The following is a 25,803-nucleotide window of genomic DNA, read 5'->3' as shown; positions in this document are numbered from 1 at the left end:
TTCAGTTCAGTCACTCAGTTGTATCCGACTCTTCGTGACCCTGTTGACTGCAGCACACTTCCCTGTCCAACACCAATTCCCAGAGCCTAGTCAAACTCATGTCCATTGAGTCGGTGATGCCATTCAACCATCTCATCCTCTGTTGTCCCCTTCTCCTCCTGCCTTCAATCTTTCCCAGCATCAGAGTCTTTTCCAATGAGTCAGTTCTTTGCATCGAGTGGCCAAAATATTGAAGTTTCAGCTTCAGCATCAGTCCCTCCAATGAATATTCAGGACTGATTCCCTTTAGGATGGACAGGTTGGATCTCCCTGGAGTCCAATGAACTCAAGAGTCTTTTCCAACACCACAGTTCAAAAGCATCAATTCTTCAGTGCTCAGCTTTCTTAAAATAGTTCAACTCTCACATCCATACATGACTACTGGAAAAACCATAGCTTTGACTAGACTGACCTTTGCTGGTAAAGTAATGTCTCTGCTTTACTGAGGCAGGATTACTCATTCCTGAACTCCAAGCCCAAAGAGCAGAGCTTTACCACGGGTTTGGCATGAAGGTTCTCAACAATTTCAGTTAGCAATGTTGATTGGCCACATATCCCCAATTTGTGAGTGTGAAGACTGGGCCATTTTCTCCACTTATTTGTGTATTTTCTCAACTTTTAATGTATTTGATTAGCATTGATTTTGTTTCTATTAAAGGTAAAGTATATCTATGCATTCTGCCTCGATAGGCACCAAGCTAGTGATACTAGGAAGAAACTGAATTAAGGTCAAAATACTTATTGAGTGCCTATTACGTATCACACTCTGGGTGAAGTGCTGAGGAGACAGCAGTGAATGAGATACAGAGAATGTCTGTATCCACACTGTTTACAGTCTAACAGAAAAACCAGATGTTGATTTTTTAAAAAAAAGAATGCAAGGAGTTTTGAGAGAACAGACATCTAGAGTGGTATAACCTAGTCTAGAGAATAAGTGAAAATTCACAAAGGAGGGAAGGACCAACACCTTTTCTTAGTGGAGTTACACAAAAGTTGAACACACCTTTCCATTGTCTCCTCACTCTCTTACGGCAAGTTAGGTACTTAGAGGGATAGTGGGTCTTTATTCATACAAGTTTCTTTGTGTCTTACTTATCATCTGTTAAGTGCTTTTGAGAAGAGGCAAACTTGTCAAGAAAGCCAAACAGCTCTTAAGGAGTTGTTGAGAACTAAGGTAAACACATTAGAGAAAGTCATTAGTAATGAGATGGAATTCCCTTTTATTTCAGAGATTCAAGGGATTAGATCTGATAGACAGAGTGCCTGAGAACTATTGATGGAGGTTAGTGACATTGTATAGGAAGCAGTGATCAAGACTGCTCCCAAGAAAAAGAAATGCAAAAAGGCAAAATGGTTGTCTGACGAGGCCTTAAAATAATTGAGAAAAGAAGAGAAGCTAAAGGCAAAGGAAAAAAGGAAAGAGATATCTATCTGAATGCAGAGTTCCAAAGAATAGCAAAGCATGGTAAGAAAGCCTTCCTCAGTGATCAATGCAAAGAAATAGAGGAAAACAATAAAATGGGAAAGATTAGAGATGTCTTGAAGACAATTAGAGATACCAAGGGAACATTTCATGCAAAGATGGGCTCAATAAAGGACAGAAATGGTATGGACCTAACAGAAAGAAAAGATATTAAGAAGAGGTGGCAAGAATACACTGAAGAACTATACAAAAAATATCTTCATGACCCAGATAACCACGACTATGTGATCACTAACATAGAGTCAGACATCCTGGAATGCGAAGTCAAGTGGGCCTTAGGAAGCATCACTACGAACAAAGCTAGTGGAGGCGACTGAATTCCAGCTAAGCTATTTCAAATCATAAAAGATGATGCTGTGAAAGTGCTGCACTCAATATGCCAGCAAATTTGGAAAACTCAGCAGTGGCCACAGGACTGGAAAAGGTCAGTTTTCATTCCAATCCCAAAAAAGGGTAATACCAAAGAATGTTCAAACTACCGAACAATTGCACTTATCTCACATGCTAGCAAAGTAATGTACAAAATTATCCAAGCAAGGCTTCAACAATACATGCACCAAGAACTTCCAGATGTTCAGGCTGGTTTTAGAAAAGGCAGACGAACCAGAGATCAAATTGCCAACATACGCTGGATCATAGAAAAAGCAAGAGAATTCTGTAAATCATCTACTTCTGTTTTATTGACTATGCCAAAGCCTTTGACTATGTGGATCACAATAAACTGGAAAATTCTTTAAGAGATGGGAATACCAGACTACCTTATCTGCCACCTGAGAAATCTGTATACAAGTCAAGAAGCAACAGTTATAACCGGACAAGGAACAATGGACTGGTTCCAAATTGGTAAAAAAGTACATCAAGGCTGTATATTATCACTGTGATTACATAACTTATATGCAGAGTACATCATGCAAAATGCTGGGCTGGATGAAGCACAAGTTGGAATCAAGATTGCTGGGAGAAATATCAATAACTTCAGATAGGCAGATGACACCACCCTTATGGCAGAAAGTAAAGAGGAACTAAAGAGCCTCTTGATGAAAGTGAAAGAGGAGAGTGAAAAAGTTGGCTTAAAGCTCAACATTCAGAAAACTAAGATCATGGCATCTGGTCCCATCACTTCATGACAAATAGATAGGGAAACAATGGAAACAGTGAGAGACTTTATTTTGAGGGGGCTCCAAAATCAGTTCAGATGATGACTGGAGCCTGAAATTAAAAGACGCTTGCTCCTTGGAAGAAAAGCTTTGACCAACCTAGACAGCAAAGAGACATTACTTTGCTGACAAAGGTCTGTCTAGTCAAAGCTATGGTTTTTCCAGTAGTCATGTTGAATCACAAAGAAAGCTGAGTGCCGAAGAATTGATGCTTTTGGACTGTGGTGTTGGAAAAGACTGTTGAGAGTCCCTTGGACTGCAAGGCGATTCAACCAGTCAATCCTAAAGGAAATCAACCCTGAATATTCATTGGAAGGACTAATGCTGAAGCTGAAACACAATAATTTGGCTACCTGATGTGAAGAACTGACTCATTGGAAAAGACCCTGATGCTGGGAAAGATTGAAGAAGAAGGAGAAGGGGACAACAGAGGATGAGATGGTTGGATAGCATCAGCGACTCAACCGACATGAGTTTGAGCAGGCTCTGGGAATTGGTGATAGACATGGAAGCCTGGCATGCTGCAGTCCATGAGATTGCAAAGAGTCAGACAGGACTGAGTGACTGAACTATAATGATCTAAACTGGGCTCAGCCATCATTTGAGGTGATGGTTGTTTCACCTCAAATGAGGTGAGGTACACCACAGCTCATCTGTGTTACTAGGTTAAACTCCAAGAGCAGGGGTCCCCAACTTCCAGGATCTAATGCCTATTGATCTGAGGTGGAACTGATGTCATAATAATGGAAACAAAATGCACAATAAATGTAATGCACTTGATTTGTTCTGAAACCATCTTCTACCTTTCCTTTCTCCAGGTCAGTGGAAAAATTGTCATCTACCAAACTGATCCCAGTGCCAAAAGGGTTGGGGACCGCTGTCCGAGAGGACAGCCATGTTGACTTTGATGGTTAAGGCAGATCAGTGGCTGCCTATCCTGATGTTAACATTTAGGGTCTGGAGCAGCCATGGGCCAGAGCATGCTGGGGGGGCAGAGACTCGGTGTCACAAAAGTCTTCATTAGCATTGACTTTTGGCAGGTGTTGCTGTCAGATTCGGAGAAGTCAATGGCACCCACTCCAGTACTCTTGCCTGGAAAATCCCATGGACGGAGAAGCCTGGTAGGCTGCAGTCCATGGGGTCGCTAGGAGTCGGACATGACTGAGCGACTTCACTTTCACTTTTCACTTTCATGCATTGGAGAAGGAAATGGCAACCCACTCCAATGTTCTTGCCTGGAGAATCCCAGGGACGGGGGGAGCCTGGTGAGCTGCCGTCTGTGGGGTCGCACAGAGTCGGACACGACTGAAGCGACTTAGCAGCAGCAGCAGCAGCAGCAGCTGTCAGATTCTTCTTCAGAAGATGAAGCAGGGGCCTCATCTAAGCTTTCAGACAGAATTCAGATGATGCCCAGAAGCTGCAGAAAGTTCTCATGCAAAATACCCCTGCCTGAGCCATGCTAATAGGTATTCCTTAGGGAAAAAAAAGATCAGGGGAGGAGAGGCTTTTCCTTGTTTTTGTCAAATAGGGAAACTCAGGATAAAAACAATCAGGATTTTTACACAGTATATTTATGTGAGTTGTGACTCTGGAGTGGGTGATGGCATGGGACACTTCTCCAGGGTAGTTCATTATAAGCCCTCATAACAACCTGATACACTAGTGTTCATGGCTGGTTTAGGAAAGTCTACAATTAACCATAGCAGCCTGATCTTGATTATGGTGACATTTTTATTCCTTGACATCTTGAGATCCAAATCAGTCTTTCCTCATTTTACACCCCTGACACAGTGCCTTTGGCCTAGAGCTGAAACCAGTCCTGGCTTGTCAAAGGAACTGACTGAAGCCAGATTGAGTGTTTTTTAATCAAAGGATGCCACACACAAGCTTTTAGAAACTTGACTCTCAGGAAGTCCTTAAATACTACATCCAAAACAAATTAAATGCCTCATGCTCTAGCTTCAGTCATGTATTTCTGGTTCTAACCTCAGTGGAAATTCAAAGCAGCTGATAACTATTATATAATCATTCTCATATATTTATTTACTGTTAGCGGATCATTCCTTAGCTGTTTCCTTTAGAATGATGAATTATCCTAGTTCCTTTTAAATCTGTCACCTTGAAACAAACATTTGTTTCATTTCTGGCAAATAAACTAACCCATGTCCTCTTGGTGGTAAAACTCTGTAAGGAATGTCACTGTTCAGAAATTTTCTATAAAATTTTTTGGAAGAAATTTGCATATTCCAGAAACACTTCCTTAGCTGTACTTAAACTTCAGTCCATTTGTGAAATGGCCACAAATTTCTGTGACTAACATTATTGTTCTTACTCCTGAGTTAGGATTGCCAGACAAAATACAAATGCTCACTTAAATCTGAATATCAGACAAATAGTGAATAGTATAGTATGTTTCATATATTAAAAAATTACTTAGTGCTTATCCAAAATTCAGATTTGACTAGTAATCCTGTAATTTTGTTTGCAGTATCTGGCAACCCTAATGAGATACTTTGAAAAGCACTCATGAAAACTGTGTTTTCACTTTAAAATGTAGCATACCTCTTTTCTGCCTATATAGGAAGCAGAAAACATTCCAGAATTCTTGAATAATACCTCTTGTTGGCTCTAATGTTGATAATTGACAACTGATGTCAGTGTTTGAAAGAGTTTCTTACCTACCACAGTGGAAAGCTTAGGAATCATAAACGCAGCCATGACCGCGTAATCTTAGACAAGTTCCTTAATGGCTCTGAATGTCAGATCCTCAGCTGTTAATGGGGATGATAATAACTACCTTATAGACCTGTGGCAAAGAGGACAGTAATATAATTTTTGTAACAGGCCTGAAACAACACAGGGGGCTTCCTTTTGCAACATCCCACAAGTACTGGGGCCCTGATAAGATGTGGTAGGTGTAGTCCTAGGCACCAGGGGATGAGAGTGAACTAGACAAGATCGCTGTCAGGTAATAAAGAAGCCAAGAAACAATGAAACAAGGGGAGTTTAAAAAATGGTGCTGCTAAGCCGCTTCAGTTGTGTCAGACTCTGTGCGACCCCATAGACGGCAGCCCACGAGGCTCCGCCGTCCCTGGGATTCTCCAGGCAAGGACACTGGAGTGGGTTGCCATTTCCTTCTCCAATGCATGAAAGTGAAAAGTGAAAGTGAAGTCGCTCAGTCGTGTCTGACTCTTAGCGACCCCATGGACTGCAGCCCACCAGGCTCCTCTGCCTGTGGGATTTTCCAGGCAAGAGTACTGGAGTGGGGTGCCATTAATGGTGAGAGCTAGGCAAAGCACTGACTGGGTGACCTTGAAGTCATTAGATGGAGGCACACGGCTTGGAGTGGAGGTTGAGGGAGTGTCGCCAGGGCTCCCCTGGGGTGGTAACACTGAGACTAAGAGAAAGAAGGAACAGGCCGCGCAGAGACCTGTGGGCAGGGCATTAGAGGCAGGAGGAGTTCTGAGAGAAAAGGCAGAGAGAGCGTGTCTTGCTGGGAAAGTTAGGGGAGCACAGGGCTGGGGGTAAGAAACAAAGAGGAGGGCTAAAACATGAACAAGAAGCAGGTTTCTAGAACAGTGTTTCTCAAACTATCTGTGGTGAAGGGCAGTTTTTAAAAATTTTGCCCTACTTTTATAAAATACAATAAAAATTATCATGAAAATGAAATGAAGAAGGCCACGTACAAAATACAAGCTCATATTTCTTAACTAGATTCAGAAGCATAAGAGCATATTTCATTAAGTGATATGAGAACAAGGCTAACACTAAGAAATTTTAAAATGGTTACACATTCACTGACAGTGTGCACCCAGGCAATTAATACATACTGATCATTTAGCTTTGCCCACCAATCATACATATGAATGTGGAATCAAATGCTGTGTAAGTTTCTTAGCTTCACTCTTGTAGGTGGGGTTTGGTGCAGGCACCACACTTTGCGTAAGTGGTGAACTGTTCTTCACTAGAAAGGCGGAAAAGCAGAGGTCAAAATGACTGTGATAAGAAGCCACGATTTAAGTGTTAGCCAGACAGAGAGTGCTCATAACGAAGATTTGGTTTTCACAGTCAGCTGTGAAGAAAATGGGACCCTCTTTATCCTAAACTTCCCAGAAGCTTAGATCTGAGCAGGGTGAGTTCATTATAAAAAATGTCCACATTGGCAAAATGTCCACATTCTTCCGAGGTTCCTACCATTTCCATAGCATCGGGTGGTGCCTCCCTTCAGTGGCATGCTGGATCTAAATGGGGAGACCAGATAAGTCAATTTTAGTCTAACTAATAGGAGGCTTGATAAAAGTTTCTTAATATTTCCAGGTCCTAGTTTTTTCATTTGTAAAAAACAGGACTAGCTTATATCTCCAGTACTTCTAAATTCGAAAATTTTATAAATCTCTGATTCCAGTTGAGTCTTTTCTCAACAGAATAAACTTTTCAGAATGAAAAGAACTTGCTAAATTAAAATCAGGTTAATAAAAATAATTTTGACTATTTTTAATTGAAACAAAATTATTTAAATCGAATTAGTCAAAGCTAGAATCAAAACAATAATTTTATTTTAGTGAGATGAAACTACTAGAAAATATCTGAATAGCTAAAATTTCTAATATTTACCATATTTTGTTTCTGAACTCGATTTGTTATCTTATTTGGAAAAGTCTCCAGCATACGCTGGTCAGGCTGTCTATAGGTTGAGAAGTTAGTATTCATTCACTTTCTAGCTTTTTTATTCTTATGCCATGGTACTCTTCACCATGATTCAAACTTTAGGTTTATTCATTTCTATATACTCTGTGGTACCGTCAGTTAGTTCAGTTCAGTCACTCAGTCGTGTCCGACTCTTGGCGACCCCATGAACTGCAGCACGCCAGGCCTCCCTGTCCATCTCCATCTCCCGGAGTTCACTCAAACTCACGTCCCGAGTCCGTGATGCCATCCAGCCATGTCATCCTCTGTCGTCCCCTTTTCCTCCTGCCCCCAATCCCTCCCTGTAGGGAGGTATCAAAAATAATAATTCACTCCTAGAATATTTTAAATGTAAATTTAGAAGTGATAAAGCTGTTCTGGAAGCTATCCCTTCATCAATTAAATGTTTATTGAACATTTTATTAAATATCAGAATAATATAAAAACAAACGGTACCCAACCATGTCCATGAGAAGATTATGATTCATTTGGGGAGAAATTCAATGGATTGTTGTGTTTGGTTGCTCAGTTGTGTCCAGTTCTTTTGCAACTCCATGGACTGTAGCCTGCCAGGCTCCTCTGTCCATGGGATTTTCTGGGCAAGAATACTGGGGTGAGTTGCCATTTCCTTCTCCAGGAAATCCTCCCAACCCAGGGATCTAACCCGTGTCTCCTGCTTGGCAGGCAGATTCTTTACCACTGAGCCACCAGTGAAGACTGAAGAAAGTACAAAGTGCTCTGAGAACCCAAGGGCTGTAAGGACTGGCGTCCTGGGAGAAGTAAGACAGGCGGGTTTGGAGACATTAGGATGGGATCTTGAAGAATCACTAGAAATCTGTATTTCTATTTCTATCCAGAGGACACACTTATTCCCCAGGTGCAGGAGGGAGAAAGGTGAGTGCAGAAGGCAGGGCATTCTGTGAGGCATCTGGAAGCAACAGATATGTGCTGCTAGCATTGTATTTTGAAGGTCCTCTATCATGTTATCAAGTTTGGAAATTATTTTGTAATAAAGTATAATACATTTTAGAGGATTTAAATCAAAAAATAAGGAACAGAGTCCTTGAGAGCCAATAGTGTCTGGCATTTTACCAATTTTCCTTCCCTTAATCATGACCTCTCTTGGCTCACAAAATGAAGGAACTAACACTCAGAGAGGGTAGTTAACTTCCCCAAAGTAACAGAGCTAGTAAGTGGCAGAGCTGGCATTTGAATCTAATTGTTTGACTTCAAAGTTCCAAAAACCAGCATTTTATCCTCAGCACCAGGCACCCAAAAGAGGCAGACACGTCCCTGGTGGGAAAAGCTCTCATCTGTCTTGTCTCTTGGGCCACCCAACTTCCAATGCTCTCTACAAAATGTTCTCCCCCGGGGCAATTTCTGTGCGAGGGGATGGGAATTTACCTAACTTCAGAATGCAGAGCCCCTCCTTATCAACAATGGCCTCACGGGGTCTGCCTTCAGGCTTTTCATCCGGTTCAGGCAGGTCCGGCAGAGCAGTTCACAGGCCACACGGACAAACTTAATTAAATTCAAGTGAGTGCTGTTGCGAAGACCTGACAGGCGCAGTTGTGTGGAGCTGAATAATTGAGTTGTGTGGAGGGTTTTTTTTTTTTTTTTTTCCTTTGCCTTCTTGGTGGTAGGCTTTTTTGGGGGGTTTTGTTTTGTTTTCTTCGGGTTTCTAAAGATGACCCTGACACTTTTCATAAAGCTGTTTTCTAGTCGGAACGCCCTCCATCAAAGAGACACAGTCTGGTTGCCAGGCTACCGTGAGAAAAGAGAAGTCCAAAGTGACAATGCCGACCTTTTCGTGGAGTATCCAGGGTCCATACTTTTTAGTACAAAAGTAGCTCCCATAGACCTCACAGCTAGAACCCCACAGTGTCACTACCTGAGCCCCAAACGGTTAGGACCGCACGGCGTTGCCTGACTAAGCTCACAGCGAGGATTGAAAAACAACCCATATCAAATCGGTAGTGAGGAAAAGAAGAGGTCATTTAGAGATTCGTTTCAAAAATATCACTCATTATAAGCACAGATGAAAGCAATTAAGGAGTATTTTCTCCATGCAGCCCTCTGGCACAGGGAAAGATGACGCCTGGTTGAGAAAGGCAGCAAAGCTTTTGCAGCTGATTTGCTTACATGTTTCAGGGTAGATGGCTTGCAGTCAGTGTCTGGATTGTAGGAGACTCCCCTACCCCAGATTTTGGCTTTCAGGTTTTTTTTACATAATCTTTTTCTTTTCCTACTGGCTGTTTAAATATCACAAAGCTTACAACTCAGGGGCTCCTCAGCTCCTGCTTCCCATTGGTGAACAGTAATCATTTAGTCTTTATATTAATTTCTGGTATGAAATACTGATATAAATGGAAATGGATATTTGTAAAATTTCTGTTGTTCTTGACATGTGTCTTTGTAAATCAATATTTGAAAGCATTATGGACTGGTGGAAATTTTTAGTTTTTCATCACCATATAGGTTTTTATCCTAGTGGCTCAGAGGGTAAAGAATCTGCCAGTGATGCAGGAATCCTGGGTTCGATCCCTGGGTGGGGAAGATCCCATGGAGGCGGGCATGATAACCCATTCCAGTAATCTTGCCTGGAGAATTCCATGGACAGAGGAGTGTGGCAGGCTACACAGTTCACGAAAAGTCAGACACGACTGAGTGACTAACACTTTCATAGTTGTTTTAGATAGGGTTTTTGGCTTGAAATACTTCAGTCTATTTCACTACAGTAGCCCATGCTGTCATCCAAAGTCATTTGAGTGTTTATAAATTAGATGTGCACAATATATTGAGTTTTCTTCTTTTCAAAGTATTTTGATGGTATGGAATTTGACAGATCATAAAATGCTACCTTTTACACAGAGAAATTTTAGATGATTTTATCTTCTCCAATTCCTATGATGTAGCTTAGGGTAAATATTATTATCTACATATTACATGTGATACAATGGAGCTTAAGTCACTATCCAAAATCATATCTTTCTTTGCCAAAACTATATTGTTTCTCAAAAGTCTCCTAATTCTTGTGCTAGAGCCGGTAAAAGGGGAAATTCTGACTCTCAGAGACTCCATTCCAGTCTCTGCTTTTTAATTTTCATTTTTGTAGTGGTTTTAGAAAAGTTCCTTCTCTCCTTCTCTGGATCTCTGAAGTTCTTTGGTTTTTAGGACAACTCTAAAGTAACACAAGATATGGTCACTGCTGGCCAAGGATAAATTCTTTAATTCTGTGGTCTTCTGTCTTCAGTCAGTGAATATTCTGTAGAGTTTTAATCAAAAAGTGGTAAATTGTTTCATTTTCAACTCTATCAAAGATATTGTGGTGGAAATCCTCTGAAATAGATGAAATAACTAAAGCACCCACTAGGTGCTTAATTTAACAAGATAGCTGATGAGCATCTAATGTATGTAAAACGTCATTCTAAAAGATGGAATTCTAGCAGTAAGCAAAGAAATCACCTGCCCTCATAGGTCGATTTCAAACAAACATGTGAGGTCAGGGCTCCAAGAGTGACACAGTAATAGTCCGTGGATGGTGTTGGCGTATTTTTTAAAATGTCTGTAAGTGATTCTGATTGGAGAAGGAAATGGCAACCCACTCCAGGATTCTTGCCTGGGAAACTCCATGGACAGAGGAGCCTGGTGGGCCACAGTCGTACAGGGTCGCAAAAGAGTCAGACACGACTTACCAACTAAATAACAGCAACAACAAAGGTGATTCTGGTGTGTTACCGTTTGTATTTGGAGTGTGGTGCAAGGCTTTCCCCTCATACTAGGACTTTACTTTATTTAAGATGGTATGCAGAGTTTGGGGATATAAATATAAACATTTATTTTATGAATGTCAATCAAAAAACATTGTTTTGAGAAATTCATATAATCTATGAAGTTTGGATGTAAAGACTAGTAGGCAGTCTTCTGGGAAAATTGTAACTAAGAAGATGTTTTGTGGAAAATGTACATATATGAAACAGGGAATTTAATCCCTGGAACTGGTTAAACAGATCAGGAAGGAGCCGAGAAGCCAAACAGAGGTCACTGAGGCAGAGATTAGCGACAAGAAGCTGCGGAAGCCCTGGCTGAAAGGGAAAAGCAGAAGGTCCAAGGGAGCCAGGGCCACATAGCAGAAGCTGGAACCAGGCTGGCTCAGCCTAGCAGGAGCTGGAGACCCGAGTCAAGAGGCAGCTGACAGCAAGAGGAGCGAGGGATCTTCTCCTTTCTCCCTTCTTCCCATCTTCCGTGATTCCACTAGTGCCTTTCACTGGTCGAACTCAAGCAAATGAGTTAACAAGGGAATGTGAGAAAAACAGGCGTAAGGAGAGCAGACAAAGAGAAGAAATGAGTCTGACGGATACTGACCCAAGACCCGCACCTTTCATGACTTCTTTGTTCAGGGAAGGCTCTGGAACCAAATTGCTTGGACTCAAATCCTGGCTTTACTACTAATTCTGTGTGTAACCTTGGGTAAATTATTTAATCTAAGTCTCATCTTCCCCATCTGTAAAATAAGGACCATGTAGGAATGCCATTATACACATTGTAAGGCTGTGGTGAAGATGAAATAATGTATTTAGCATGTTATTATTATTATTATTACTGTATAAGACATTGTACTAGGTGACATGAGAAATGTTAACAAAGCCATCACCATCCCCAAAGTCATGTGTAATCTACTTGAAGAAGAAAATACATTGCTAAATAACATAAGGGAATGTACCATACAGAGGGGGAGTGAATGTTGCACACAGTTGTACTGTGTTTTATTGTGTTTCACAGACGTTGCAGTTTTTGCAAATTGAAGTATTACGGCAACCCTACATGGTCAGATGATGATCAGAATTGTTTAACAATAAAGTATTTTTTAAATTAAGGTATGTACATTTTGGGGCCTTTTTAAAGACATAATGCTATTGCACATTTACTAGAGTACACCATACTATAAATATAACTTGCATGCACTAGGAGATAAAAAAAATTCATATGTTCTGCTTTATTGCAATGCTTGCTTCATTGTGGTGATCTAGAACTAAGGCCATAATATCCACAAGGCATGCCCTGTGTCAGCCAAGAATGGAACCACTCTATTCAGCTTCCAAGTTGCAAACTGAAAGGGATGGTACTGTGTGAGATTACTTTTAAGTCCTTGCAGTATGATTAATGTTCAAATGTACTATCTAGATTTGTGGGCAAGAGAGCAGTTTGTTTTTTATATTTATTTATTTCTGGACTTAAAAAGTAATAATATTCATTTTACAGAATTACAATGATATAGAACAATAAGAAGAAGAAAATGACAATTAGTGGTAAATTTAACTTTAGGAGATGGTCACATATATTGGACATATTTTCTACCAGTCCTCTTTAAATAAGTGTATTTAATGTATGTATATGTTATTTTACTTATAAAACTTAAAACATAATTATATATAGCTATAGAGTAATGGCCCCAGGTGGCTCAGTAGTAAAGAATCCACCTACTAATGCAGGAGACACAGGAGACATGGGTTCAATCCCTGGGTCAGGAAGATACCCTGGAGTAGGAAATGGCAACCTGCTCCAGTATTTTTGCCTGGAAAATTCCATGGACAATGGAGCCTGGCAGGCTACAGTCCATGGTGTCACAAAGAGTCCAATATGACTGAGTGACTGAGCATGCACACATACAGTGATACCTTTTCCATTATCACATTGGAAGGATTTCCATATATTATTAAATATAATTTACAAAAATAATATTTATCTATATAATGTTGCATATTATATCTGAACCTTATTTTATCTATTTTCTTATATTTGGACCTTTGAGGAAATTTGTTCACAGTTAACTGTAGTGGTGAAGTGGTGTCACTCTAAACCAGGAAAGTCAAGCTCAAATGCCTGCAGGACCAGGTCAAGTCTCTACAAAACCGTTAAGCCTGAGACAATATGGAGTCATGAGGTCTGTGGTAGATACTGGAGAATGCATGCCCTGTGGAAGTGTATTAAAACCACAACCACCAAAGCAGTGATAGCAATAGAAGAAGAATTGGACATTGTTGCTAGTTTGACTACTTCTGGACATTTATTAACATTTTCCAGAAAAGTAAAATACCTGCAGGAGATTGAATGCTTGGCTCCATTCTTCCTCCTTCACTAAATCCACGACCCTGTGGTGGTCTCATTTAGATGGAGCATATGTCTTTGCTCTTTGGCTCACCGTAAGTCTTGTGATTCGCTTTGCTCCATGCTCTGTGCTGAGCCTGAGTCCTGAGGTTGCCCTTTTGTACCTCTCCCTTTATTATGAGAAAATCTTGCTCTGGCCAGCACATTTTAGGAGAAGAATGAGATGTATGTTAGAGGAGACCACACCAACAGGAATTTCAATATGGAGCAGAGCCATCCTTGCTGCCCCAGAAACATGTAAGTGAGAAATAAATGCTTATTTTTGAAAGCCACTGCAATCTTAAAGGTGTTTGATATACAGTGATAGTCAAGCGATACAATATCAATTTTTTCCATGGGAAAAGTATAAATTCATGTTCCCATAGCATTATATGAGGTAAAAGTAGCTCATGGCTTGATTTTGCATTCATTAAAATTTCACTTTTAATTTCACAGCTTTTTAATCATTTATATTTCTCCTTTTGATCATATCCTTTGACAATTTTTCTACCATATCTTTATTTATTTGTAAGCGCTCCTTACATTATATATTAGACATCCAAGGCTTTATTCATTTATTCAGCAAATCTATGTGTCAGGCACTGTTCTTAATCTGTAATCCTTGTTAACATTTTTTTCTGCAAAGTTCTATTTGCCTTTTAATTTTAGTCTGAGATTATTTTTACCACATATGATCAAATTTTTGCTTCTCTGTTTTTCTTTCCCCTTGTCTTTAATGCTTAGGAATCAGATTTCCAATCTTGATGTTTCACTCTGCTGATTTGCAGTTCTTCTGTCTGTGACATTCAGCCTTTCTTCCTCCTGCTCTGCCTGGTTCTCCCTTCCTTATGCCTGTTTTCTTACCCTTTCTGATTTTCTCACTTTCTAATACCTTTTTCTCCTGTAACTCTAAATATTGTTGTTGTTCAGTCGCCAAGTTGTGTCTGACTCTTCGTGACCCCATGGATGACAGCACACCTAATTACAGAGGCAAAGCGTGTGCTCAGGTGCTCAGTTGTGTCTGACTCTTTGTGACCCCATGGACTGTATCCCTCCAGGCTCCTCTGTCCTGTCCATGGGATTTTCCAGGCAAGAATACTGGATTAGGTTGCCATTTCCTTCTCCAGGGGATCTTCCTGACCCTTGGATCAAACCCACATCTCTTGAGTTTCCTACACTGGCAGGCGGATTCTTTACTACTGCACCACTTGGGAAACCCCTCCCTATTTATATATGACTCTAAGTATCAGTTCAGTTCAGTTCACTTTAGTTGCTCAGTCGTGTCCGACTCTTTGCGACCCCATGAATCGCAGCACGCCAGGCCTCCCTGTCCATCACCAACTCCTGGAGTTCACTCAGACTCACGTCCATCAAGTCAGTGATGCCATCCAACCATCTCATCCTCTGTCGTCCCCTTCTTCTCCTGCCCCCAATCCCTCCCAGCATCAGAGTATTTTCCAATGAGTCAACTCTTCACATGAGGTGGCCAAAGTACTGGAGTTTCAGCTTTAGCATCATTCCCTCCAAAGAAATCCCAGGGCTGATCTCCTTCAGAATGGACTGGTTGGATCTCCTTGCAGTCCAAGGGACTCTAAAGAGTCTTCTCCAGCACCACAGATTGAAAGCATCAATTCTTTGGTGCTCAGCTTTCTTCACAGTCTAACTCTCACATCCATACATGACCACTGGAAAAACCATAGCCTTGACTAGACAGACCTTTGTTGGCAAAGTATAGTCATATATATAAATGGAGGGGTTTTTTTTAAGTCAAAAAAATAATTTATTGCATTTATTTATAGAAAGCAATTAAAAAATTTAAATGACACTAAAATATTATCATAAAACATGACACTTATAGGAATACATTTAACAAAAGATGACTAAGACCTAAAAAACACAAAACATTACTGTAAGAAATTAAAGGCAATTTAATAGATACCTATTTTATGTTCATAGATGGAAAGATTCAATATATTAAGATGTCTACTCTCCCTAAACTGATTTACACATTCATTGTAATACCAATCAAAATACCAGCAGGAGTTTTTGCACAAATTGACAGACTGATTTGAACATTTATAGGAAAATCTAAAGAACCTGGAAGTAAATGGAGGTTATTTTAAAATATTTTAATATACTATTACAAATTTGGATTTTCTGTTCATACTGTATGAATACAGCAATTAACCATTACTTTTTAACACTATATTAAATTACTTTTAATTACTAATGGCTCTAAATTAATTATTTAGATGCATAAATCTCCTACTTGAGAAACATTCAGGGCTAAAGAACAATTCAATTCAATAAATACATAATTTCTATTATGCATTCAGTGACCCATGAGGACTTCATTAGAATACTGTAATAAACAATAAAATGAGAGTTGGAGGAAAGGAGTCTAACGTGACCACAGAAATAAATACAATACAATATAGAATATGGCAGTTGGCACAGAAGAGATACAAAAGGTATGGCCTGGGAATTTAGAGAAGGGAGAAGTCACAATCAATTTGGGATGTGAAAGCTTTTGATGATGAAATCTATTTGAGATATACTTTGAAAAAGATGTCAATTATATCTGTTAATTTCATCAGCTCAAAAAGCATTTTCTTGTCTTCTGATATTTTCACCTTGATTTTCATCCAGAGATAAGCTATCTTCCATCTTTTCAGGCTATGTTGTTGGGTGAGGTTGACCCCATCCTTGTTTCACGATTTCCATGTGGGCCAAACTTGACCAATCAGGCAGCGATTAATACCTTGAAGGTATGTGATCTGATACAGTGGAAAGGCGGTGTTTAATTTGGGGGTTGCTGAACTTGGAGTTACAGAAGTTAAGTTACTACTCTCCAAGTTACTGCTGCTGCTGCTGCTAAGTCGCTTCAGTCGTGTCCGACTCTGTGCGACCCCATGGACTGCGGCCTACCAGGCTCCTCCATCCATGGGATTTTCCAGGCAAGAGTATTAGAGCAGATTGCCATTGCCTTCTCCCCTCCAAGTTACTACTCTCCTCAAAACTCAGTATGTATTTTACACTTCCTGCTCATCTCATGTTTTTTGTTGAAGTATAATTGATTCACAATGTTTTGTTAATTACTGCTGTATAGCAAAGTAACTCAGTTATACATACATTTTTTCATGTTCTTTTCTGTTATGCTTTTTTTTTTTTTTTAGTTCTGTTATGCTTTATCACAGAATATTGAATATAGTTCCCTGTGCTGTATGGTAGGACCATGTTGCTCCAAGTTACTACATAGAGAGATTTTGAAAGTAAATTGAAACCAACGCAAAGGAAAGAAGAGGTGAGGGATGAAGAGAAAGAAATGAACGGGGGCAGAGAGAGAAAAAAGAAAAAGGTAGGGAGGATGAGAATGAACTTCACATCGTGATAACATTATCCAAGCCTCCGTGTGCAACTGTTTCTCATATTAATATCTAGACTTTTCAGCTACACAGCCAGTAAAATGTGTTTTTGCTTATAGTTTCTTGAGTTAGGTTTTAGTTATTCATTAATAAAAGAGTCCTAATGGGCAGGAATAGGGGACAGGAAGCTATATCAGAAGCAAACAGAATGAGCAGAGGCATGAACATGGTAACAAGTAGGGGCATGATAGAGAACAGGCTTATGGATACAGAGGGGGAAGGAGAAGGTGGGACGAAGGGAGAGAGTACCATGGAAATATATACACTACCATATTTAACGTATATGCAGAGTACATCATGAGAAACGCTGGGCTGGAAGAAGCACAAGCTGGAATCAAGATTGCCAGGAGAAACAGCAATAACCTCAGATATGCAGATGACACCATCCTTATGGCAGAAAGTGAAGAGGAACTATAAAGCCTCTTGATGAAGGTGAAAGTGGAGAGTGAAAAAGTTGGCTTAAAGCTCAACATTCAGAAAACTAAGATCATGGCATCTGGTCCCATCACTTCATGGGAAATAGATGGGGAAACAGTGGAAACAGTGTCAGACTTTATTTTTGGGGGCTCCAAAATCACTGCAGATGGTGGCTGCAGCCATGAAATTAAAAGACGCTTACTCCTTGGAAGAAAAGTTATGACCACCCTAGATAGCATATTGAAAAGCAGAGACATTACTTTGCCAACAAAGGTCCATCTAGTCAAGGCTATCGTTTTTCCAGTGGTCATGTATGGATGTGAGAGTTAGACTGTGAAGAAAGCTGAGCGCTGAAGAATTGATGCTTTTGAACTGTGGTGTTGGAGAAGACTCTTGGGAGTCCCTTGGACTGCAAGGAGATCCAACCAGTCCATTCTGAAGATCAGCCCTGGTATTTCTTTGGAAGGAATGATTCTAAGGCTGAAACTCCAGTACTTTGGCCACCTCATGCGAAGAGTTGACTCATTGAAAAAGACTCTGATGCTGGGAGGGATTGGAGGCAGGAGGAGAAATGGACGACAGAGGATGAGATGGCTGGATGGCATCACTGACTCGATGGACGTGAGTCTGGGTGAACTCCAGGAGTTGGTGATGGACAGGGAGGCCTAGCATGCTGCAATTCATGGGGTCGCAAAGAGTCACACATGACTGAGCGACTGAACTGATGTATAGATAGCCAGTGGGAACTTGCTGTATGATTCAGAGAGCTCTAACCAGTGCTCTGTGATAACCTAGAGGTGTGGGATGGGCTGGGAGTTGGGAGGGAGGTTCAAGAAGGAGGGGACATACATATACCTATGGCTGATTCATGTTGATGTATGGCAGAAACCAACACAAATCTCCTTCAGTTAAAAAGAAACAAATTTTTAAAAAATGAGGGCATGGTTAGGGAATAGCAATCATCTACTGTTGGGAAATTACAGTGGATTTAGCATGAAAATCCGAACAGTGTGTGACTGTCTGAGCCATCACTGTCTAATAGAAACATAATTTGAACCACATACGCAATTTTTAATTTCTATTACTCCCTTAATAAAGGCAAAATTAATTTTAACAATGTGCTCTAACACAACACATCCATAGTATTACCATGTAAGCATATAATATATCCAGTTCAGTCACTCAGTTGTGTCTGAGTCTTTGCGATCCCATGAACCACAGCACACCAGGCCTCCCTGTCCATCACCAGCTCCTGGAGTCCACCCAAACCCATGTCCATTGATTTGGTGATGCCATCCAACCATCTCATCCTCTGTCGTCCCTTTCTCCTCCTGCCCTCAATCTTTCCCAGCACTGGGGTCTTTTCAAATGAGTAAGCTCTTCGCATCAGGTGGCCAAAGTATTGGAATTTCAGCTTCAACATCAGTCCTTCCAGTGAACACACAGGACTGATCTCCTTTAGAATGGACTGGTTGGATCTCCTTGCTGTCCAAGGGACTCTCAAGAGTTTTCTCCAACACCACAGTTCAAAAGCATCAATTCTTCTGTGCTCAGCTTTCTTTATAGTCCAACTCTCACATCCATACATGACCACTGGAAAAACCATAGCTTTTGGCATAGTCAATAAATACTATATATATATATATATATATATATATATGTAAAATCGTGAAGATATTTTAATATTTTATAATGTCTGGGTCTAGCCTCAAAACTCAGTATGTATTTACACTTCGAGTTCATCTCGCGTTTTTTATTGAAGTATAATTGATTCACAATGTTGTGTTAATTACTACTGTACAGCAAATAACTCAGTTACGCATGGATTCCTTTTCATGTTCTTTTCCATTATGCTCTGTCACAGGATATTGAATATAGCTCCCTGTGCTGTACAGTAGGACCGTGTTGCTTATCCATTCTATATATACCAGTTTGCATCTGCTAATCCCAGACTCCCAGTCTATCCCTCTTTCACCACCAGTCTATTCTCTTATGTCCATACCTCTGTTTATGTTTCATAGATTAATTTGTGTCATATTTTAGATTTCACATATAAGTGATATCATATGGTATTTGTCATTCTCTTTCTGACTTCACTTAGTATGATAATCTCTAGTTGCATCATCTAACTTTTTAATAACCATGCTTCGGGCTCAATAGCCACAGGTGGTTAGTGGCTAGTGTGTTGAACTGCACAGGTCTTGTATTGAACTGCAGGTGTTTCGGTAATGGGGAGCCATTGATAGTTTTTGAGCCACCTATCACAGTACTCACATACTGTGTTGCTTTTCAACAGCTTAATGTGTTATGGTTTTCAAGATTATTTGGAGAAGAAAAAAACTGAAGGAGAAGGCTGTTTATTGTATTATGTAAACATTCCAGGCATAATTTTAAAAAGCTTAAACTAGAGTAATAGAAATTGGAGTGAAACAAAGAAATACTAAAGACCTCAGAGGTAAAAATATATAGAATCTGACTAATAGTTGATATAAGGGTGATAGAGATTTAAAGGATTAAAATAGCTAACAATGATTTGTTTCCTAGCCAGAAAACTGAGAATGTTAAAAGGAATACTTTAGTGGTAAAAATGATGGCTTCCAATTTATAGATGCTGTTCAAGGTAGTTGTAGGACATCTAAGTAAGAATTCTCGTTAGGTAATTGAAGCTGTGAGCCTGTGGCTCAGAATATGGAGTAGGTAAAACGTACAGATCTGAGAGAAATATATATGACTGCTGGGGTCATGGGAGACAAAACAGTTAATGAAAATAGATTAAGCATAGTTAAGGGAATCACCTTGCTGAATGTTTATATGTCAGAAAAGAAAAGAAACTAGTTAAGAATGTGGAAAAGGTTAAGGTTGGATACATGGTAGAAAACATAATTCTTTCCTGGTGGCTCAGACTATAATGAGTCTGCTTGCAATGCAGGAGACCTGGGTTTGATCCCTGGGTCAGGAAGATCCCCTGGAATAGGAAATGGCAACCCGCTCCAGTATTCTTGCCTGGAGAATTCCATGGACAGAGGAGCCTGGCGGGCTACAGCCCATGGGCTTGCAAAGAGTTGGACATGACTGAGCGACTAACACACACAGAAAACATAATATAAAATAGATGTCACAAAAATTAAAAAAAGGAAGTTTTAAAAAGGAATGTTGAGCAACTGCATATGAAGCAGAGACCCATAGGGATGAAAACACGAAGGGCTTTTATAAAAATAACTGGTTATGTATCCTTGGCATATCATGAAGCATTGCTTCAACCTTCTCATCTGTATAAAGAGAGGGTGAATATATATGTCTGTCAAACTCCCTTTGGTGCTATCACCCTGATTAGGTCGGCAGGAATTCACAGGCAGCAAGGGAGTCAGACTTTAAAGCATTATGAAATGAGTAAATGATTATGAAGGGGAAATAGATATGAATATTATGTTAAAATATAATACCTTGAAAGAGAAAACAAATGAAGGGAAAATTCTTTTTCCTTAGGAAAAGATCTAAGTACATTTGTAGGCAGAAGGTAAGAAACTTGTAGAAGTAAGAACAAAAGGGAAATACCAGAAGTATAATAAGTAGAGAAAGCTTGCTGTGGAGGAAAGAGGTGATTCAGATACACAGATTTCCCCAACATTTACTGAATGCCTCCTCATCCCTAAGTACCATATGAGATGTTCTTACAGATGATATTCCATTTAATTCTCATTACAGCTCTGTAAGGGCAGAATTATTATTTATATCTTTTATAAAGGCCATTGTGGTATTGCTGTTAAGACCATGAGTTTTGTAGTTAGACTTTCTAAGGCTCAAACCTCAGCATATCTAATTAGCTAGGAACACCTGAGAAAGTTTTTTACTTTTTCTTTCACTTGCCTTATCTGTAAAATAATTTCAATCTCATGGGGGTTTTGTAAGCACTAAAGAAATAATGTATCTGAAATCTTTAATTCCTGAGACTATTCTGCTGCAGCAGTTTTCAAGTGGGGTAGTTTTGTTCCCAAGTGGATATTTAGCAATGTCTGGAATCATTTTTGACAGGTGCATGCCACTGGCAGCTGGTGGGTGGAGACCAGAGATGCTGTTAAATGTGCTACAATGCACAGGATGGTGCCTCCCAACAAAGACTCATCTGACACATATGTCAATAGTGCCAAGGCTGAGAAACCCTGTTTTACAGATATTAGCTATTATTACTGCTGCTTACATAGAAGGAAATGAAGCATCCTAGAATTTAAGTAACATAGTAAAAATTACACAGTTAAAAAATGATAGAACCAAGTTTGAATCTGTTTTTCCCAAGTTTGAATCCAATTCAAGTGCACTTCCCACACTATATCACAATTGGCACCTAAAAGTAAATTTGTACCTATCATCCAGGTCTCGATTCCTTTCTGTCTTTTAGGGAAGAGGGTACATTGTGTATTTTTTCCAAGTTTATTGGGAAATAATTGATGTGCATCAATATATAAATTCAAGGTACAGTATGATGGTTTGATTTTGATTTATACACATTGTGAAATGATATTAAATCAGGTTGTAGTTTCTAATACCATTTTCTAGTAAAAGGAACCAAAGTTTTTTGGAGAAATAGCTGATTCCAGGGCTTGGGTAGGAAATGATCTTGGAATAACATATAGTGCCAAAAAAGTATGGAAATGCTGAAAAAACTAACCAAACAAACAAAAACACAGATACCAGTGATGGGAGTATGTCAAAGGGCACCAGATTCAACTGAAGAGCTCCTGATGGCAAGAATTGGAACAGTTTGAACAATGACATAATATAGTATTGGATTATAATCCAGAGGATAAAATAAATACCTGTGAGTCCATGAGGATATAAATAAATGATTATAAAGGAATAATTTGGGGAGAATAGACAAATCTCCCAAGCAGAAGAATTCCAAATGATTTATGTAACTACTATCCCCCTCAAGAAGCAGGAGACTAACTCCCTACTTCTTAAGCATGGGATATGTCTAATGACTTCAGTCCAAAGAGAACAACCCAGAAAAAAATAACTTTACAGGAGAGAAACTTGAAGACACTACCTCAGTAAAGGATCAAGGCTAATATCAACAATAAAGTCATAGTGACAGCATGTACCCTTGATATAATGTGATGAAAAGTACTTTACCTCTGTGGTCTTCCTCCCCAAAATTCATAATCCCAGTGTGATCATTATCCATCTTAGAGATATTTTACAAAATTACAAGAGGAATCTAAGCAGATATGGCAACTAATTGTAATGTGGTATTCTGAATGTGATTCTAGGATAGAAAAGGGGCATCAGGTAAAAACAAACATATGAATAAAGTATAGACTTTAGTTAATAAAGTATTGGAAATTCCCTAGTGATCCAGTGGTTACTGCCAGAGCCCAGGTTTGATCGCTGGTTGGGGAACTAAATCCTTCAAGTTGTATGGCATGGACAAAAAAAGGAATAAGTTAATAAAGTGTCAATATTGGCTCATCAGTTGTGACAAATGTATTATACTATGGGCTTCTCTGGAGACTCAGTGACAAAGAATCTGCCTGCAATGCAGGAGATGTGGGTTTAATCCCTGGGTCAGGAAGATCCCCTGGAGGAGGAAATGGCAACCCACTCCAGTATTCTTGCCTGGAGAATCCCACGGATAGAGGAGCCTGGCAGGCTACAGTCTGTGGGGTTGCAAAGAGTTGGACATGACTGAGTGACTCAGCATGCCTACGTGCAAGATGTTAATTACAGGAGAAACTGAATGGGGTTTATGGGAATTCTCTGTACTATCTTTGCAAATTTTCTGTAAATCATAAGCTACTGTAAAATAAGACGCTCATTTTAAAAAAACAGCAATTTTTAAAAATGACTCTTAAAATAGAGATCTTGTCTTTTTTTCCCTTCTTGTGGACAAAAGGCTAGGTCTGTTCAGTTTTTGAGGAGAAGAACTGAACTTACAGGAGAAGAAATGGCTTGAGTATTCTCAATAAAGTAGACATCAAGTGGGATATTCTGAAATATGACAGGTTTGGAGGAAATTGTGTTCTTGAAAATGATATGAAAGATTTGAAGTAGTAAATTCAATAGAAATTTTAGGGTGAATATCAGTAAGTACATTGTGTAAATTTTTTAAATTGTTTATGTGAAGAAGAATGTATTTAAATTGTTCATGGAACAAAATTTATTTCTGTGATAATTTAAAATAAGCATAATATTCATGTTGTTCAGATATTTATAGAGCCATTACATATAACTCATGTAAATAGTAGGAATCAGCTGTTATAGAACCAGTCTCTAGATATACACTATTTAGAGCAAAGAAGATGCTTCTGTCAGAGAAGGCTGTTCAACAGATAATGTTCTTTGTCTATTCAATGTCTGTGGCTTGTTTCTGTTATTGAAAGGTCCTCAATTTTGTTAAGGGAGGCAATGAACCACCTAAAATAATTCAATATGCCAACATCCTTGAAACTAGAGCTGTCTATGGAATACAATTGTGGCCAATGAGGATTATAGTGAAAGTTGCTCAGTCATGTCTGACTCTTTGTGACCCCATGGACTATACAGTCTATGAAATTCTCCAGGCCAGAATACTGGAGTGAGTAGCCTTTCCCTTCTACAGGGATCTTCCCAACCCAGGGATCAAACCCAAGTCTCTTACAGAGAAAGTGAAAAATATTATCTTCATTGTTTCTCATTTTTCCTTCCTTTCTGTCACACCAATTCTAAACCCAGAGTGTAGGAATAATTCTGTGACTATGAGGGCATAATTGTAAGGCTGCAGCTCACACACTAAGGAGAGTAGGAATAAAGAGATGGACAGCCAGATCTTCAAAATATTTTCAAGTGACTATGCTAGCCTGGGCATATTACTACCAGACTTCTAGTTATCTGAGGAAAATAGCTTCACTTAGTACTCTATGAAGTCAAAATCGATCCTTACTGATACAGCTCCCTGAACTGATCCTGTTACTTAAAGAGTGAAAGAGAAAGGGAATATTGATTTAGCTCTTAATCAATCAATGGGATGGCTAATGGAGAAATATCAATTGCATCAAAAAGAATAAGATATTTGAGAATAAATATAATGAAGGAGGTAAAAGACTTGTACTTGGAAAAGTAGGAGACACTGGTGAAATACATTGAAGATAAACACAAACAGATAAAAAGATAAACACAAACAGATAAAAAGATACATCACACTCATGGGCCAAAGAACTAAATAGACATTTCTCCAAAGAAGACATACAGATGGCTAACAAACACATGAAAAGATGCTCAACATCACTCATTATCAGAGAAATGCAAATCAAAACCACTATGAGGTACCATTTCACACCAGTCAGAATGGCTGCGATCCATAAGTCTACAAGCAATAAATGCTGGAGAGGGTGTAGAGAAAAGGGAACTCTGTTACACTGTTGTGGGAATGCAAACTAGTACAGCCACTATGGAGAACAGTGTGGAGATTCCTTAAAAAACTGGAAATAGAACTGCCTTATGATCCAGAAATCCCACTGCTGGGCATACACACCAAGGAAACCAGAAGGGAAAGAGACACATGTACCCCAGGGTTCATCGCAGCACTGTTTATAATGGAAGCAACCTAGATGCCCATCAGCAGATGAATGGATAAGAAAGCTGTGGTACATATACACAATGATGAGATGGATGAAACTGGAACCTATTATACAGAGTGAAGTAAGCCAGAAAGAAAAACACCAATATAGTATACTAACGCATATATATGGAATTTAGAAAGATGGTAACAATAACCCTGTGTACGAGACAGCAAAAGAGACACCGATGTATAGATCAGTATTATGGACTCTGTGGGAGAGGGAGAGGGTGGGGAGATTTGGGAGAATGGCATTGAAACATGTATAATATCATGTATGAAATGAGTCGCCAGTCCAGGTTCGATGCAGGATACTGGATGCTTGGGGCTGGTGCACTCGGACAACCCAGAGGGAGGGTATGGGGAGGGAGGAGGGAGGAGGGTTCAGGATGGGGAACACAGGTATACCTGTGGCGGATTCATTTCAATATTTGGCAAAACTAATACAATATTGTAAAGTTTAAAAATAAAATAAAATTTAAAAAATGTTAAAAAATCTTTAAAAAAAATAGCTCAAAAAAAAAAAAAAAGAAGAATTAATATTGTTAAGATGACTATTCTATCTGAGGCAATTTATAGATTCAGGACAATCCCTATCAAAATACCAATGGCATTTTTCACAAAACTAGAACTAATAATTCTAAAATTTGTATGGAAACAAAAGATCCTCTATAGCCAAGACAATCTTAAGAAAAAAGAACAAAAGAGGATATACCATGCCCCCTGATGTCAAACTATGCTACGAAGATACAGTAATCAAAACAGTATGGTACTTGCACAAAAGCAAACACATAGATGAATGGAATCAAACAGAGAGCCCAGAAATAAACCCATATGTATAAGCTCAATTAACCTGCA

The sequence above is a fragment of the Bos javanicus genome, chromosome 6 (assembly GCF_032452875.1).
Source record: "Bos javanicus breed banteng chromosome 6, ARS-OSU_banteng_1.0, whole genome shotgun sequence".
In the NCBI taxonomy this organism is placed as follows: domain Eukaryota; kingdom Metazoa; phylum Chordata; class Mammalia; order Artiodactyla; family Bovidae; genus Bos; species Bos javanicus.
The sequence above is the reverse complement of the archived record's forward strand: the minus strand, read 5'-3'. Positions refer to the sequence as shown.